This window comes from Tasmannia lanceolata, unplaced genomic scaffold (genome assembly GCF_043159265.1).
Source record: "Tasmannia lanceolata isolate RefF3 unplaced genomic scaffold, GAP_Taslan_0.1 ptg000006l, whole genome shotgun sequence".
Taxonomy (NCBI): domain Eukaryota; kingdom Viridiplantae; phylum Streptophyta; class Magnoliopsida; order Canellales; family Winteraceae; genus Tasmannia; species Tasmannia lanceolata.
In genome coordinates this window covers 23,916,338-23,933,414 of record NW_027518683.1, presented here as the reverse complement: position 1 = coordinate 23,933,414, position 17,077 = coordinate 23,916,338, and the positions used below count along the sequence as shown (strand labels likewise).

General features: G+C 38.0%; 1 protein-coding gene across 2 annotated transcripts in view; it reads right to left on the bottom strand.

The window, feature by feature from the left end:
- LOC143880140 (putative disease resistance protein RGA4) overlaps positions 1 to 17,077 on the bottom strand; it is a 56,844-nt gene that overhangs the window by 29,510 nt on the left and 10,257 nt on the right. The window contains exon 2 of one of the 2 annotated variants that reach the window (XR_013251506.1): positions 15,519 to 16,617. The exons of the other annotated variant lie outside the window; for it this stretch is intronic. The gene's annotated coding sequence lies outside the window, so the exon portion shown is untranslated. Of the gene's footprint in view, positions 1 to 15,518; positions 16,618 to 17,077 lie in introns of those variants that run through there. 2 annotated transcript variants of the gene reach the window in all.

The window sequence follows — 17,077 nt, the reverse complement described above, 5'->3', positions numbered from 1 at the left end:
GGTATTTTGGGAAGTTAAAAGCTTTTTACCAAATTAGCCTCCCCCCAACAACTAGTTTTGGGGGGTATTTTGGATTTTCATTGTTTAAATCTTTTACCTTCCCTAAATACCCTCCCCAACAACTCTTTTTTGTGGATATTTAAGTCATTTCATGCCTTTTACCAAATTAACCCCCCCAAGAACTAGTTTTGGGGGTATTTTGGATTTTTATTGTTTAAATCTTTTACCCTCCTTAAATACCCTCCCCAACAACTCTTTTTATGCGTATTTAAGTCATTTCATGTCTTTTACCAAATTAACCCCCCCAACAACTAGTTTTAGGGGGTATTTTGGGAAGTCAAAAAATAACCCTCCCAATCCTATAAATACAACTTTCCACCCCCTTCATTTCTCACCAAAGCTCACTCTCTCTCTATTATCTAAACTCTCCAATTAAGTTCTCTCTCTCCCTAATCAAGTTCTCTCTCTCCCTAATCAAGTTCTCCCTCTCTCTCTCCCAATCAACTTCTCCCTCTCTCTCTTCAATCCATTTCTCTCTCTAGTTAGTAGCACTAACTACTCATCAAGAGGGCGGCGATTGGCGATTAACACGAGGGCAGCGATTGGCGATCAACAAGAGGGTGAGATTTTGCTCAAATAGGTTGAGGTTGGTACCAATTTAAATATTTAATTGTAATTCTCCTTTCACTAATTTTTTTTAAACCTCTCTTAATGGCCGATTCAGAAGAAGTTTTCTACCCCAACATTGGCCATGACAACAACCAAGTCATGGGCAATGATGAGTTAATGGGAGCTTGTTTTGAAGGTCAATGGAGTGAAGACGAGGCTGAATTTGAAGTCCAAAATGAACCCAACCTTAGTGCTAGTGGGAGCCAAGCTCCTTCTCGCTCTAAAGTTAAAAGGGGTAGAACATCAACTGTTTGGTCTACCTTCACTCGTGAAGAGAGAAGACGTCCCATGGGAAAGTAGAAGTTAGGGCAATTTGTAAACATTGTAAAAGGGATCTTAGTTGTAATGTTTCGAGTGGAACGGGTCACTTAAAAAGGCATGCCGATGCTTGTGGTAAAAAGCATGGCCCGTTAGACCCTAAGCAAACCCAACTAAGTCGCACGTCTAGTTCAATAGGAATATTTTCCTACTCTCATGATAATAATAGAAGAGAACTAGTCGCATACGTTATACACTCCGAACAACCATTTATTTTTGGAGAAGATAAACGTTTTGAAAAATATGCTAAACAAGCTTTAAATCCTGCTTTTAAAAGGGTACCTAGAAACACTCTAAAATCAGACAGTTGTAAACTTTTTAATGAACGTAAACAACAACTAATTTCATATTTTGAAGGATTTAATGGGAAAATTGCACTTACTTCCGATATTTGGAGTACCAAAAAGGGTTATTCATATATTTGTGTAACCGCACACTATATCAACTCTAATTGGCTTTTAGAAAAAAGAATTATTAGCTTTAGTCTAATTGATTACCCACATCCTGAAATGTTATATCAACACATATTTTAAATACTGCTCGTGAATATAATATTACAAAAAAAAATTTCTATAACTCTAGATAATGCTAGTAATAATACTTCCGCAACAGAGTTATTAAAAACTGAAATGAAACCTATTTTAAGTGGAAAACTTTTTCATATTAGATGTGCATGCCATATTTTAAATTTGGCTGTGCAAGATGGTTTAGCTCTTATTGACCCACAAATAGAAAATATTAAAACTTATATTACATTTATCAATTCTTCAATGTCTAGAAGACAAGAATTTGCAAAATTATGCAACAGCTATGAAAAAGAATTTTCTAAATTCAAATTAGATGTTAGACATAGGTGGAATTCAACTTATTTAATGTTGAAACATTGATTCCCATATAAAAATTTAATTCAATCATTTGGTAATGAAAATATACCTCAACCGCTCCGTTACATTGTCGGTCTCCCAGATTAGAACACTTGTGAGGGTTTCATAAGTTTTTTTGAAGTTTTTTATACTGCAACTAATGTTTTTTCTGCTGTTTACAAACCAACCTCAAACATAATTATGAGTAACTTATATAACATCCCGCTTACTTAAAAAAAATAGAACTGAAAGACATGAACAAATAATTGAAGTCATGAAGGCTAAATTTAAAAAATATTTTAATGAAATTCCACTTTTATATTACTTCACCACAGTAATGAACCCTAGGTTTAAGTTACAAGGTTTAGAAGTCTTGTTAGAAGAGTCCAATAACAACCTCGGTAATGATCCTGAAGATTCACGGAATAGTATAAATGAAATTAAATCATTATTAAGGTCTATGTATCATATATATATGAGGTGGAACATGGACAAAGAAGATCCAGTTCTTCTACGAGCTTGGGGCCTAAAAATAATCCAATTTTTACTATAATAAGCCTAAAAAAGAGCAAACCCTAGTAGTGTTGGTGAAGCATCTTGCAATGAGTTATCAGTGTAATTGGAAAATGAACATTATATCAATCCCGAAGAATGGGAAACTTTTAAAATTTTGCCTTGGTGGAAAGCAAATGAGAAAACATATCCAGTGATATCCGTCATGGCACATGATCTACTAACCCCCCGGTGTCTACAGTAGCATCGGAGTCCGCTTTTAATGCAAGTAACAGGATTTTAGAAGACAAAAGAACCAAAATGTCATCAAAAATATTGGAAGTATGTGTGTGCTTGAAGGACTGGCTTGATGTAGATGCTAGGATACAAGGACTGGAAGGCTCAAGCTCATCATTTGAAGATTGCTGAAGACTTTTAATTTAGAAGTTATTGTAATTTCAAAGTTGTATTTATTTTTTCTCTTTTCTTTCCTTTAAAGGGTTAGAGGCAAGGTTCTATGTCCTCCTCAGGTCCCCTTTTCTTGTTATAATATTTGATATTAATAAAATGTAAAGGTGCCGCCGGGTTCCTGGATAAATATTCCGGGCACAATCGATCTTTGTTTCTAAATTACTATTGTAAAGTAATTGTAAATGAAATTGACAAAAGAGGGACCAAGAAAATTGTAAACAAAAACTGACAAAAGGGGACCAAGAAAATTTTTCACAAAATTTGAAAAAAAAGAAGTTTTTTTTTAAAACAGAACATTTCTCGGAACTCCGTGGGAATCCACGGAATTCCGAGAACAATTCTGGGAACTCCGTGGGATCCCCATGGAGTTCTGAGAAATATTTTGTTTCAAAAAAAAACTTTCTCGAAACTCCATGGGGATCCCACGGAGTTCCGAGAAATGTTCTGTTTCAAAAACAATTTCTCGGAACTCCGTGGGGATCCCACGGAGTTTCGAGAAATGTTTTAATTCAAAAAAAAAAAAAAACGGGCCGGCACGGCACGGCGTGCCGCAGGCCGTGCCATGCCTAGCCTCGAGGATTTCGGCCAGGCACGGGACGGCCCATGAACCCTTATGTGTCGTGCCGTACCCAGCCTGCGGGCCTATCCTGGCCTCATTTGGTCGTGCCGTGCCGGCCTGGCACGGCCCGTTTGCCACCTTGAGTTGCAAGGCATAAATAGACCCTATCTTTATTTTTCTCTCACAAGTCAGAAGGCCTAAATATACCCCTCTTACGTCACATGCACGGCACAAGAGATGTCCACTACTTTTTATAAAGGGATTTGCTAGAGACCATTGCAGATGGCATTTTGTGTTTGCATTTTTTGTGTGGCCCACATTGCTGGGACCCACCTCAAGTAGAAACATTACTTTTCCTTCTCTACTTTGTATTGTATTCACAAAGAGAGTCTCCTAGATAAGTCCCAAGTCTTTTTAATTTGTAAAACACAAAATTATTTGAGTTGTGGTGGGATGCAAATACGTGCACTCCCAATCTCTATATAGCTAAAGTTCCATCTAAAGAGAGGGTCCCTAATCTGAGAGGAAGGTTGTGCCTGCGATCCATCATCGAGCCCTAAGGTCTTCTCAAGATTAGAAGATCTATCTTCTCTTGTTCGTGCGCAGTGGAGATCGTGGTTCGTGTTCGTCGCTCGCCAAAACTTAAAGGGATTCGTGATCTACAATTCTAATCGCCATGGCCGGAGGTAAGTTCCGCATTAATTTGGTTCAATAAAGTCTTACAGTTGGCATCAGAGCCACCCTTCGGGTGTGGCAATTGATCGATTAGTTTTGGAAAGGACAAATTCAAGTCAGTTTTCATAAATCTGCCCTATTCGGTTAATTGTCAATTAAAAGGGTAAATAATTGAAGGTTGATTTGAATCTGGCATAAATCAATCACTCCGAGTGTTGTTATGGCGTAAACGCCATTAAAATTTAAAGAAATATTGAGTTTTGGGTTTTTGGAAGAAATTTGAATCTGATAATATAAAGTTTGATCGGTGAATGGACGGCATGTGTCACACCCCGACCCCACTGTGTAGATATTGTTCGGTTCTGGGTCATCTACCCTCCCCAATTTTGTTTTCCAACAGCACTAACTGTGCCCAACCCACTCCACAGGGCCCGCCCCTTGGAGTAGGGGTGTTCATTATTCGGTTAAAATCGAATAACCGAACCGAACCGAATTGGTTTGGTCGGTTCAGTTCGATTTTTTTTCTTTTCGGTTCGGTTTCGGTTTTTTTTTTGGAAATTCGGTTATTCGGTTTCGGTTTCAGTTATCTCAAAAAAAAAATCGGTTAACCGAATAACCAAAATTATGGATGAAAACCATTTTTTTCCAAAAAAAAAAAAATTGTTGTATGTGCACTCTGTGGGATGATCAAAATCGTCCATTTGATTGATCACAACTTAATTAGGTTGTGCTCAAAAAATCATTTCAATCGGATGATCCTAGCCCTCGGATCCAAACCAAGACTTTTCTTTTTTCCCTCTTTTCCTCCCACAATTCGGCTATTCGGATATAACTGAATAATTGAATTTTTAATCGGTTCGGTTTCGGTTTGGTTTTTAGGAATTTCGGTTCGGTTTCAGTTATCGAAATTTGATAACCGAAATTATTACGGTTATCAAATTTCGGTTTATTCGGTTCGGTTATAACCGAATAACCACCCCTACCATGGAGATGCTGAAAACACGTCTACATAGGGAGAGGGGAAATCCACATATATAGCCCAATAGCTTTTCCTCCCTTTCTGATGTGGAATCTTTCAATCCACCCCCCTTAGGGCCTATCGTCCTAGCTGGCACACTGTACTGGATGGGAGGTCCCGCTCTGATACCATTATGTCACACCCCCCACTATGTAGATATTGTCCAGTTCAGGGTCATCTACCCTCCCCGGTTTAGTTTCTAGCAACACTAACCGTGCCCGACCCACTCCATGGGGCCCGCCCCTTGGAGATACTGAAAACTCGTCTACACAGGGAGAGGGGGAATTCACATATATAGCACAGGAACTTTTCCTCCCTTTCCAATGTGGGATCTCACAATCCACCCTCCTTACCGCCCAGCATCCTCGCTCGCACACCGTACTGGATGGAAGGTCCCGCTCTGATATCATTATGTCACGCCCCGACCCCACTGTGTAGATATTGTCCGGTTCTGGGTCATCTACCCTCCTCGAATTTGTTTTCCAGCTGCACTAACCATGCCTGACCCACTCCACAGAGCCCGCCCCTTGGAGATGCTGAAAACGCATCTACATAGGGAGAGGGGAAATCCACATATATAGCCCAGTAACTTTTCCTCCCTTTCCGATGTGGGATCTTTCAGAATGTATGAATAGCCCATCTCATGCCAAATCCAACAATTCAAACGGCGAGGAAAACAAACAGTTGGATCATCTTTAATGGCAATTGAAAGTTTTTCCAGAAACTTAATTCCAAAGTGGGTTTCAAAGCTGGAAGAAGAAGAGCGCGTTTCGTGCTATTGAGAATGGTGACACCATATGGGTCACCAAATAAAGTGACATCACTTCTCCTTTTTTTTAGAAGAGAGTTAAAAGGAAAATAATAAAATATAGATAAAGTTAAAAGGTAGGACCGCACTGTCACCATGATGCCGCCTGCGTCACGGTGACATGAGCGAATAAAGTTGTTGATTGTAACTTTTTAAGAGAATTTTGTCATTTTATGTATTTTGTCTTTTTCCTAGTTTTAATTATAGAACTATTTTGGGCCCTCTAATGACACCTTTATGGAAAGTGTTGAATTGTAACCTATAATTTTTCGGCATTCCGAACTCAACGGTATTGGTTTCAGAACAATTTAAGACCTGTTGGTTCCTTTTCAAAGGCTCTTGAGATAATCATCTCCCTCTAATGGAATTCTCTTATAATAACAGTTACCAAGCGAGTATCAAGATGGCACCTTTTGAGGCTTTGTATGAAAGAAAGTGTAGATCGCCCATATGTTGGGACGATGTGGGTGAGACGAAGCTTGTGAAGACCGAGTTAGTTCAGCAAGCTGTGGACATCGTACAGATAGTTCGTGAGCGCCTTCGTGCAGCTCAAAGTCGCCCAAAAAGTTATGCAGACAATAGAAGAAGAGAGCTGAAATTTAAAGTTGGTGATAATGTGCTCTTGAAAGTGTCACCTACAAAAGGGGTGATGCGATTTGGAGTCAGAGGAAAGTTAAGTACAAGATTTGTAGGATCTTATGAGATACTAGAAAAGATTGGGAAGGTGGCTTCTAGACTTCTTTGCCACCATCGCTGTCAAGAGTTCATAATGTGTTTCATATATCGATGTTGCGAAAGTACATTCCAGATCCTAGCCATGTCATTGATATAGCACCGTTGGAATTGTGAGAAGACCTGTCATTCGAAGAACAACCAATTCGCATTGTTGATCGTAAAGACCAAGTTCTCAGGCGTTGGGCTATACCATACGTAAAAGTCCAGTGGCAGAATCACTCAGAGCGTGAGGCTACCTGGGAACTGGAAGAAAAGATGAAGGCCAAATATCCATTCTTATTTGATGATTTAGGTACGTGATTAGTTAAATTTCGAGGATGAAATTTTTGTAAGGGGGGTAGAATGTAAATACCTGAAAACCCCCCTAAACAAAAATTTGTTTTCTCCTATTAAGGAGGGCATTTTTGTCCTCTAGTGTTTGGCTTTGATTAGGGCTTCTTAAAGAAAGCCTGTAAATACATCTTTTTGGATTTTAATCAAAGCCCCCAAGAGAGGATTTTTCTGAGAAAGAAAGAGAAGATCGAGTTTTGGAAGAAGAAAGCGAAAATCAAGGTAAGATCTATGTTCTACATAAGATTTGGCATGTTAAGAACCCTAAAACTAGGATCTAATGAGACTTGTTATTATAATTTAGGTGTTGTTATTATGATCTAGATGATTAGGTTTCATATAAGGAATTGTATAAGAATTTATGGATGAATTTATGGATCCCTAAGAAACTACGAGTTGAGTTTTGGAACTCTAAGAATCTAGGTTTGAGTTATGCCCTAAAGGCTTAGAATAAATTTGGTAATTAGATCTGAGGACTTCAGAGCGTGAAATTGGGTTCTGTGGATTCCTCTATCGATACGAGTCCAACGGATTCGACCACACGCAAATTGGAGTTCAAACGAATGAGTTATGATCGTTTTAGTGTCAAAAAGGGTGAAAATTGTGTTTCGGGGAAAATTGGGTGCGCACATGGGCGGACATCTGGAAAAAGATGGCAATCGTCTGACTGTATGTAGTTGGGCAAATTGAGAGATTCTCGGACATCTGGCAAAGTTCCCGGACATCCGGCACGACAGTTTTTCCCCTGGCAGTTCATACTTTGGAAATTCTTAACTTCTTCGTTTCTTATCCGTTTTCAACGCTCTTGTACTCTATGGATATGCCGGAAATGCGTTATTTCTGTTAAAAATAGTTTCAAAAAGTTTTAAAAACTTTTTAATGATGGTAATTCTAAAATACTAAAAAGAACTCTAGGGCAGTTTGTCGATTCTTTCCCAAAGAGGCACCAAAGTGTGTCTTGTATCAGTAGGAGTATATATATGCCTGATAAGAGTGAACTTAATGATGAAACTCATGGAGAATATTCATACTCTTGATTGTAGGAAATTAAGGTGAATTTGAAAAATGAAAGTATTCGTCATTGGAGGTACGTAATTTCGCACTACATTAGTGTTGCGATTTACCATTCGATATTACATTCTTTGATCATAAGTTGCCTAACTTCTTTGAATATATGAACTTTTGAATAGAATCTCATATCTATATTGGGTCTTGCATGCTTTAGCCCCTTTTAATGAATGAACTGTATTGAATTTTGTTATTTGGTGCACCTACAAGTGTTGGACTTGTGAAATCCCTTTCAGTTTTCCTAACTATATGAATCTTTGAACTATCAGCCATCCTCTACTATATGAATCCACTTTGGAACTAATGTGAAACACCCACTTTGAACTTTGAACACCTATTGAGAGGCTTAGGTTATGTGAACTCAGAAAAGACCCCCGCTAGTGGGGCATAGGCATTAGCCTATATGTGAACATAAGAACTGTGATCCTGCCAATGGGGGATAAACGTTGGCCCTGTCGTCAGGTATGTGAACCTAGGAACTAGTTCCGACACCGTGGACGGGCGGTGTAAGCAATAACTTGCTTTGTGGACCCATGGGCAATCGGGGTGAAAATAACTTGCTTTTGGGACTAAGCCGATGATCTCGGGGTGGAATCGTAACCATATTGATTACCTTCAGTTACCCTTTGAATATTGTGACCTCTGATGTGATACTTGACTTATGCCCTTATGAACCTTTGTACCCTCCTTATTGACTTGTGTTAATCACTTCACTTGTGGCTTATATCTTTTATCCCGTTGTGAACCTCTCTTTTATAGCATGAAACGACCCCACTTTTGTAGTGCGTTACTGAAATACAAGTGTGAAAACCCAAGAGGGAGGTGAATTGGTCAATTAGAAATTTTAGGCTTAATTAAGGGAAGATTGAAAATTAATCCATTTAATTAAGCACTAATTAGTCTAACCCTTGTTCAAATAGGTATATCAATAAAATCTAAGGTTTAGACATTCTAATCATGCACATTTGCTAACCCTTGTTTAAATATACATTATAATGCAATTAGGGTTTAAACATTCTAATCAAGTGCATTTACTAACCCTTGTTTAATTAAAAGCACAAATACAAGTTAGGGTTAGAATTTTCCAATCACCACACGTGCAAGAGAAGGAGAGGAAGAGAGAAGGAGACAATGAACACAAGATTTATAGTGGTTCGGTCTATCACAAGACCTACTCCACTCTTTACGTCTACGCGCGAGTTCTACTATCTCGATCCTCCTTCAAAGCCGGATCAATGAGCCATTTACAATGACCAAGCTTTTCATTTCTCAAGGGCCAAAGCGTTAGCCCATCTGCACAAAGCCTTCGGCGAGGGGACACACCCTCATATGCCGGATTCACAATTCTTAACTAGCCGAATCGGAGACCCTCATCCTAACAATTATTAGCGGACCAAAGAGAAGACCCTCAATGGAGAACAAAGAATAAAATGAAAAACACTCTATGCCTCTTAATAGGTGGATTATAACATTGATAGCTCACAATTACTCCAAGAAAATACAAATGTAAAGCCCTATTGAGTGCCTCTTGAAAGAATGTGAAAATACAAGTTCAAAGAGGTTTTGATTTTGATTTTCAAATTGAAGCATAAAGAGAAATGGGATTTGGTCTTTCTCAAATGTTCAAAAGCCTGTTTAGATAGGTTTTAATCATGTATATATAGTGTATTTGAAAATATGACCGTTTGGGGGTAAAACCGTAAAAAAATGGGTTGAAAAAGTCAACCTGCGAAAGCCCCAGCGGCTAGTTTGCCCAGCTGTCGCGGTCAACCGAGCCACGGCGGTCGCCCACCCCTATCGGGCGCCCTTTTATATTTTCAAATTTCTTACCGTCAAGGTTGACCGGCCCATGGCTGTCGCCCGGCGAGGCTTACCTGTTTGCTCAAAAAATTCGGCTCAAAAACCTATCTCGGTCGACCGACCCACGGCGGTCACCCGTCCAAACCCATGACGGATTGCTTCTGTTGAAACAGAAACATATCCGCGGTCGCCCGGCTTGACTCGGTTGACCGGCCCGCTATTTTTCCGCAAGCGCTGGAATCCAGCCATCTTACCGCGGTCGCCCGGGAGACCCCCGATCGACCAGCCCTATTTAAAAATCCAATTTAACATTAAAAATTCAGGGATTTGGGCCATGGTCTTTGGGCTTAAGTCCAAGGTTTTCAAACACATTTTTGGGTGTGTTAATGGTTTTCAAAGATGTAAAATGTTAAGTATAAAAACTATTTGAAAATATTTTGAAAGTGCATTTAAACAAAAAATCGGGAGGACTCCAAATACAATCTAAAAGATGTAAACCTTGAGTCTTCTTGGAATGTAAAGGCTTCTTTGCACTTTCTTGGACTTCTTCGGCTTGAGTGAACGTCTTGCACTTGATTCGGCTCTTGTGACTTCTCCTCCAATCTTCAATGCATGTTGAGGTAGATGAGGTGTCACCATGGCATGTTCAACTCCAAGCTCCTTCTTGACACTTGTTGGGAACTTGTGAAATCTTCATGATGAACTTCTTAATTTGAACATCTTCAAATGAGGATGTCTTCACTGTAGGTGCAAGCTCTTGGTTCCTTTACTCCTTGATCCACAAGCAATGTGTTGTGAAGAGTTGTGTAATGGCGATTATGACATGAAATTCTTGTATACAACACAACACCTCAAAGCAACACATCAGTCCATAAATGCTAATCAATTTGGTTTGCTAGCATCAAAACAAGAGGTAAGGTGAATGATTAGACCCATGAGAACCCTTGGGCTTACATTCTCCTCCTTTTTTATGATGACAAACAAATTGATTAGGGAGGTATGAGATATCAACCAAATAAATGAATAAGAATGATATGATATAAACAATAGAGCATAGCTCCCTCTCACTATATGCACATGAATAAAATGATAATGTAAAGCATATTGTGCATATACAATGGACTACATAATTAATTTCCAAAAATCTCCCCCTTTTGGCAACAGCAAAAAGGTAGAGATATGCAAGTGAAAGTGCAAGTGGGGTGTCAAGGTGAATGATAACTTATCTAAGCTATGTGCTAAGTATATGATATTACATTAAAGCTCATATCTTATCAAAAGATAAAACAAAGTAAAAAGCATGATAAGCAGCTTTTTTTTGTTCTAAAGATAGGCAAATTAAGCACAAGTAAAAAAGGGGGCAGTAGATATTCTGAGCATATCACAATGATCTATATAAACATGAATATGAAACCATTTGGCTCTCCTCCTATATGATAGGGCATGACAAGGCAGAATGGTTGAAAAGGTGAGTGATTTAAACACTTGGGCTTCATTTGCAACTTGCAAGAGATGAGTCTCTACCTGAGCAAGAATGTGCTCAGATTGATGACATAACCATTTGGGTTCACAAGTTGCTTCAAATGGGGGTTTTCTTATCATAGGGCAGATAAGTCTCTTCCTGAGCATGAACATGCTCAGAATTATAAAATAACTTTTGAGTTCAAGTTGCTTGCCCCTAGAGGATTTGCAAGTGAAAGCACCCCCTGACTATTGCATCTAGACTAACTGTGATAGTTCAAGGCACATAGAACCCATGATTTAATTAATCACCTTTAACCATTCGGATTACTCCATTCACAAAATAATTACATTTTGAATATGAATGGATGATTAATAGACAGAGGATATGAGTTTAAGGCAGATGGTCTAATAAACACATGGATATGAGAATGAAACCAATGAGGTACATATCCATGGCAACCAAAATATCATGTATACATAGATAAGAACCATAAAGCTCAATATACATGATCAAAATGGAAGATTAATACCACATTTCATTTAATTCATCTTGAAATGATAAAAGTGGTATTTGAAAATCTCTCGAAAGAAGCAAAGTTGAACTTTGTATTCTTCTATCCGGAACTCTTCTACTGATGAATATTTAGAAGAGCTTAGATCAATACTTGACCCTTTTTCCATGTAAGGGTAGCATCTTTAAAAGTTCTTTCTGGATTTGAGAGAATGGGTACTTGCTTTAAATCTTTCTCTTTCTTCAAAGGGTCATCCATGAAAGGATGGCCAGAAAGTGCACATGCCAGCCTTTAGATATGAGTTTTCAATTTACTTAGTCTCTGTTCATCCTTCACTGTGGAAAGAGTGTAGGGTTGGACAGAGAAAAATTGAGTACATCTACCATCTTATTACATCTGGCACGATGGAAAGAGATAAGTACCGAGACAAGCTGCGAAGGACATATGATTTGAGTGGAGTCCTCCGAAGCTAGAATCTTAGAAGAAATGATGGGACATGACAAACTCAAAAATATTTTTAAATCATCCTTCTTCCAAGAAATTGTCATTGGCCTTTTATACTTCTTATAATGCAAGGCCTGACAATATACAATGGCTTAGATATTAATGTAAAAGTACAGCCATTGGATCTTATCATGATAATATATTTTCATTCAAAAATACATGATAAGAGATTACTTCATAGACAATGAGATGATCATCTCAAGCACTGTCCTATGAAGAAGGATTCTAGAGATTTTTCAAACTCTAGAATAAGATACTTATCATTGGCAGAGATAGAAACATATAAGTCTATCCAAGATAAGTATAAGGCCCAAAAAAAGATATGTCACTAAGGCTTTAGGCCAAGGGAACTTGCCAAAAGATGAGAGATGATCTCAAATTTAAAGAATAGGAAAAGACCCAGCTACAACACATATGGAGCAATATGGCTCCATATGAGTGTACTTATCATATGTGATGCACATCAAACATCATATGATAAGATGGATGGACAAACATTGAGCATGTATAGCTCTCCCTTTGTAAGTGACTCATACAGTGTATGAATCAAAGGGATGTCCAACCAAAGGGACACCAAGGAATTTAAAGGTGAATAATTTTTAAACCACCCTTGGGCCACTAATGCATGATTTGCTAAGGTTTAAGGTATCAACCTAGCATACCATACTCCCCCTAAATATGTGCATATAATATATGTATAACACACAAGGCACATATGGCTTATCATAGTTAAGATGTTGGCTACAAGCCAAAGTAATTAGATGTTTTAATTAATAGTGAAGGTACAATCTCCTTCTTAACAAGTAAGAATGATAAAAGCACCAATTAAGTAGCTTTTAACTTTAAGTTTACCATCTTACCATGTACCATACCAGGGGAATAACTATAGATTATATAGATTACCAATTAAGCTTAAATCTATAGAAGTTAGACATTTTAAGAGGGATCAATAGAATCACATCTCTAAGAGAGACATCCATGGCTCATGCAAGTGAGAGCATTCATGGATAGTCTACCATGTTTGGACACAAGGATCATGGTCCAAACATCTATGCCTACATCCACAAACCACTATATATAAGATAGGGCATTTAAGCACAAACTGCAAAAGGCCCATTGAAAACCAAGATGTGTGGGATACAAGTGTTCCCATCACAATGTGTTACATGATAACCACTATAATGAGTAGCTGCCCAACAGAGATACTAGATTCCTATGACATTTTCAATTTAACTCAATTGAGTTTCACACATTGAATCTAGACTTATTTTTAATTCTCTACAAAAAAATATTCATGCAGGACTGTAGAGAATAATCCAAGGACTTCAAGGGAATGTCAAGTGATGATCACCTTGGACACATGCATTCTAAAATGAACTACTATGACTAGATAGTTTTATCTTAGTCATGTGAGGATATTCATTTTAAGCTTTTTGGAATACATCGATTTTAACCCATCAAGATTTCTTATGCATTTAATGATAATCATTAAGCACATAAGAATGGGTTAGAAGGACAACTAGGTGCATAGTATTAAACATACTTACTCACTTAGGGCATAAGAGATGTCTAAGAAAGGATTTGAGTGAATTTTCTTAGACATGGCGTTTAGCACACAATTTTGCTAGAAATGATATTCTACCTAAGTTGAATATGCCAAGATCTAGCAAAAGCCAAAATTGTCCTCTATAGAGTTCAAGAGAAAAGAATTAACTTGAAGGATCAATTTGAACTAAAGGGCAAAAAAATTGTTCATTTTCATGAAAGCACACATATGGTTTTCACATTGAATTTTCTATTGTGGATTTACTTTGTGGATGCTAAGTGTACAAGTGATGTGATTTGCACTTAGATAGGCTTTTCAAGAAGGATATTCAATAAAGCACAAAAATATAGTATAAGATAAAATATATCATTGAATTATATTTAGACTATAGCAAGAAAAAGATGTGATCATTTAAGCACAATGAGCAAAGATACATTTTATTAAGAACCTTGTATAGTAATGTGTATCTAAGCACAAAAATAAAAAGATATATCATTAAGCTCAAGAAAACTAGATACAAAAAGTGGTCAATGAATTAAAGTATCTAGTATGAATGTGAAGGATATGAACATTTAACATAGCCCCTAAACTAACTCATTCACTATTTAGTTTAGAGGGATTCTTTGGAACCCAAATCCTTTTGGTTCCATCCAAGTTTATTTGTGTGAGTGTACATTTTCTTATCCAAACAAACTTGTTAGAATTGTGATGTCCAAATCACCTTCAGTCCATTTCCTTGAAAAAGAAATTCCCTCATCAATGACATCTAAAATGTCATGATCTATGGATTTGAGAGAAACTTGCTCCATAATTCGTTCTATTAAAGAATGGAGGGATTAGGGTGGATCGGCCTTTCTCAAAATCCATTTGCATTGTCACAGATCTTTTCTCTTGTAGATTTTTTAAAGTTAAACAATCTCTTTAAGAGCCTAAGCTCTGATACCAAATGAAATACAAGTGTGACAACCCAAGAGTGGGGTGAATTGGTCAATTAGAAATTTTAGGCTTAATTAAGGAAAGATTAAAAAATAATCCATTTAATTAAGCACTAATTAGTCTAACCCTTGTTCAAATAGGTATATCAATAAAATTTAAGGTTTAGACATTCTAATCATGCACATTTGCTAACCCTTGTTTAAATATACATTATAATGCAATTAGGGTTTAAATTTTCTAATCAAGTGCATTTACTAACTCTTGTTTAATTAAAAGCACAAATACAAGTTAGGGTTAGAATTTACCAATCACCACACATGCAAGAGAAGGAGAGGAAGAGAGAAGGAGACAATGAACACAAGATTTATAGTGGTTCGGTCTATCACGAGACCTACTCCACTCTTCACGTCTATGCACGAGTTCCACTATCTCGATCCTTCTTCAAGGCCGGATCAATGAGCCATTTACAATCACCAAGCTTTTTCTTTCTCAAGCACCAAAATGTAAGCCCATCTGCACGAAGCCTTCGATGAGGGGACACACCCTCATATGCCTGATTCACTATTCTTAACGGGCCGAATCGAAGACCCTCATCTTCATAATTATTAGCGGGCCGAAGAGAAGACCCTCAATGAAAAACAAAGAATAAAATGAAAAACACCCAATGCCTCTTAATAGGCGGATTACAACATTGATAGCTCACAATTACTCCAAGAAAATACAAACGTAAAGCGCTATGGAGTGCCTCTTGAAAGAATGTGAAAATACAAGTTCAAAGAGGTTTTGCTTTTGATTTAAAAGTTGAAGCTTAAAGAGAAATGGGATGTGATCTTTCTCAAATGTTCAAAAGCCTGTTTAGATAGGTTTAATCATGTATATATAGTGTATTTGAAAATATAACCGTTTGGGGGTAAAACTATAAAAAACTGGGTTGAAAAAGTCAACCTGCGAAAGCCCCAATGGCTAGTTTGCCTGACTGTCACAGTCGACCTAGCCACCGCGGTCGCCCGCCCCTATCTGGCGCCCTTTTATATTTTCAAATTTCTTACCGCCGTGGTCGACCGGCCCATGGCTGTCGCCCGGCGAGGCTTACCTGTTTGCTCAAAAAATTTGGCTCAAAAACCTATCTCGGTAGACCGACCCACGGCGGTCGCCGCCCAAACCCATGACGGATTGTTTCTGTTGAAACATAAACATATCCGCGGTCGCCCGACTTGACCCGGTTGACCGGCCCGCTATTTTTCTTCAAGCGCTGGAAATCCAGCCATCTTGTCGCGGTCGCCCGAGAGACCCCATGTCGACCGGCCCTGTTTAAAAATCTAATTTAACATTAAAATTCAGGGATTTGGGCCATGGTCTTTGGGCTTAAGTCCAAAGTTTTCAAACACATTTTTAGGTGTGTTAATGGTTTTCAAAGATGTAAAATGTTAAGTATAAAAATCATTTGAAAACCTTTTGAAAGTGCATTTAAACATAAAATCAAGAGGACTCCAAATACAATATAAAAGATGTAAATCTTGAGTCTTCTTGGAATGTATAGGCTTCTTTGCACTTTCTTGGACTTCTTCGGCTTGAGTGAGCATCTTGAACTTGATTCGGCTCTTGTGACTTCTCCTCCAATCTTAAATGCATGTTGAGGTACATGAGGTGTCACCATGGCATGTTCAACTCCAAGATCCTTCTTGACAGTTGTTGGGAACTTGTGGAATCTTCATGATGAGCTTCTTGATTTGAACATCTTCAAATGAGGATGTCTTCACTGTAGGTGCAAGCTTTGGTTCCTTTGCTCCTTGATCCACAAGCCATGTGTTCTCAAGAGTTGTGTAATGGTGATTATGACATGAAATTCCTGTATACAATACAACACATCAAAGCAACACATCAGTCCATAAATGCTAATCAATTTGGTTTGCTAGCATCAAAACAAGAGGTAAGGTGAATGATTAGAGCCATGGGAACCCTTGGGCTTACAGTTATTATGTACTGAGCTTTTTAGCTTACGGTTTATCATCATTTTCAGAGTTTGATCCTCTTGGAGTCGATGAGGAGGCGCAGGCGTGATCTCTGATTTTTTGTTATCATTATCTTCCAGTACTTTTACATTTATTAGACAGTGAGTATCGTTTAGGATTTATTGAGACTATGTCATTTGATTACGTACTTGACTTTTATGGGATTGATAGATGAGAGATTTGGAAAGGAATTGAGATTTGATTATTGGATTAATGTAAGACATTTAATTTTAGTTATTTAGATTATTGCAGATGGTTTTGATATTGCTTTGTTAGCCTTGTATGCGTGTGGAGCTT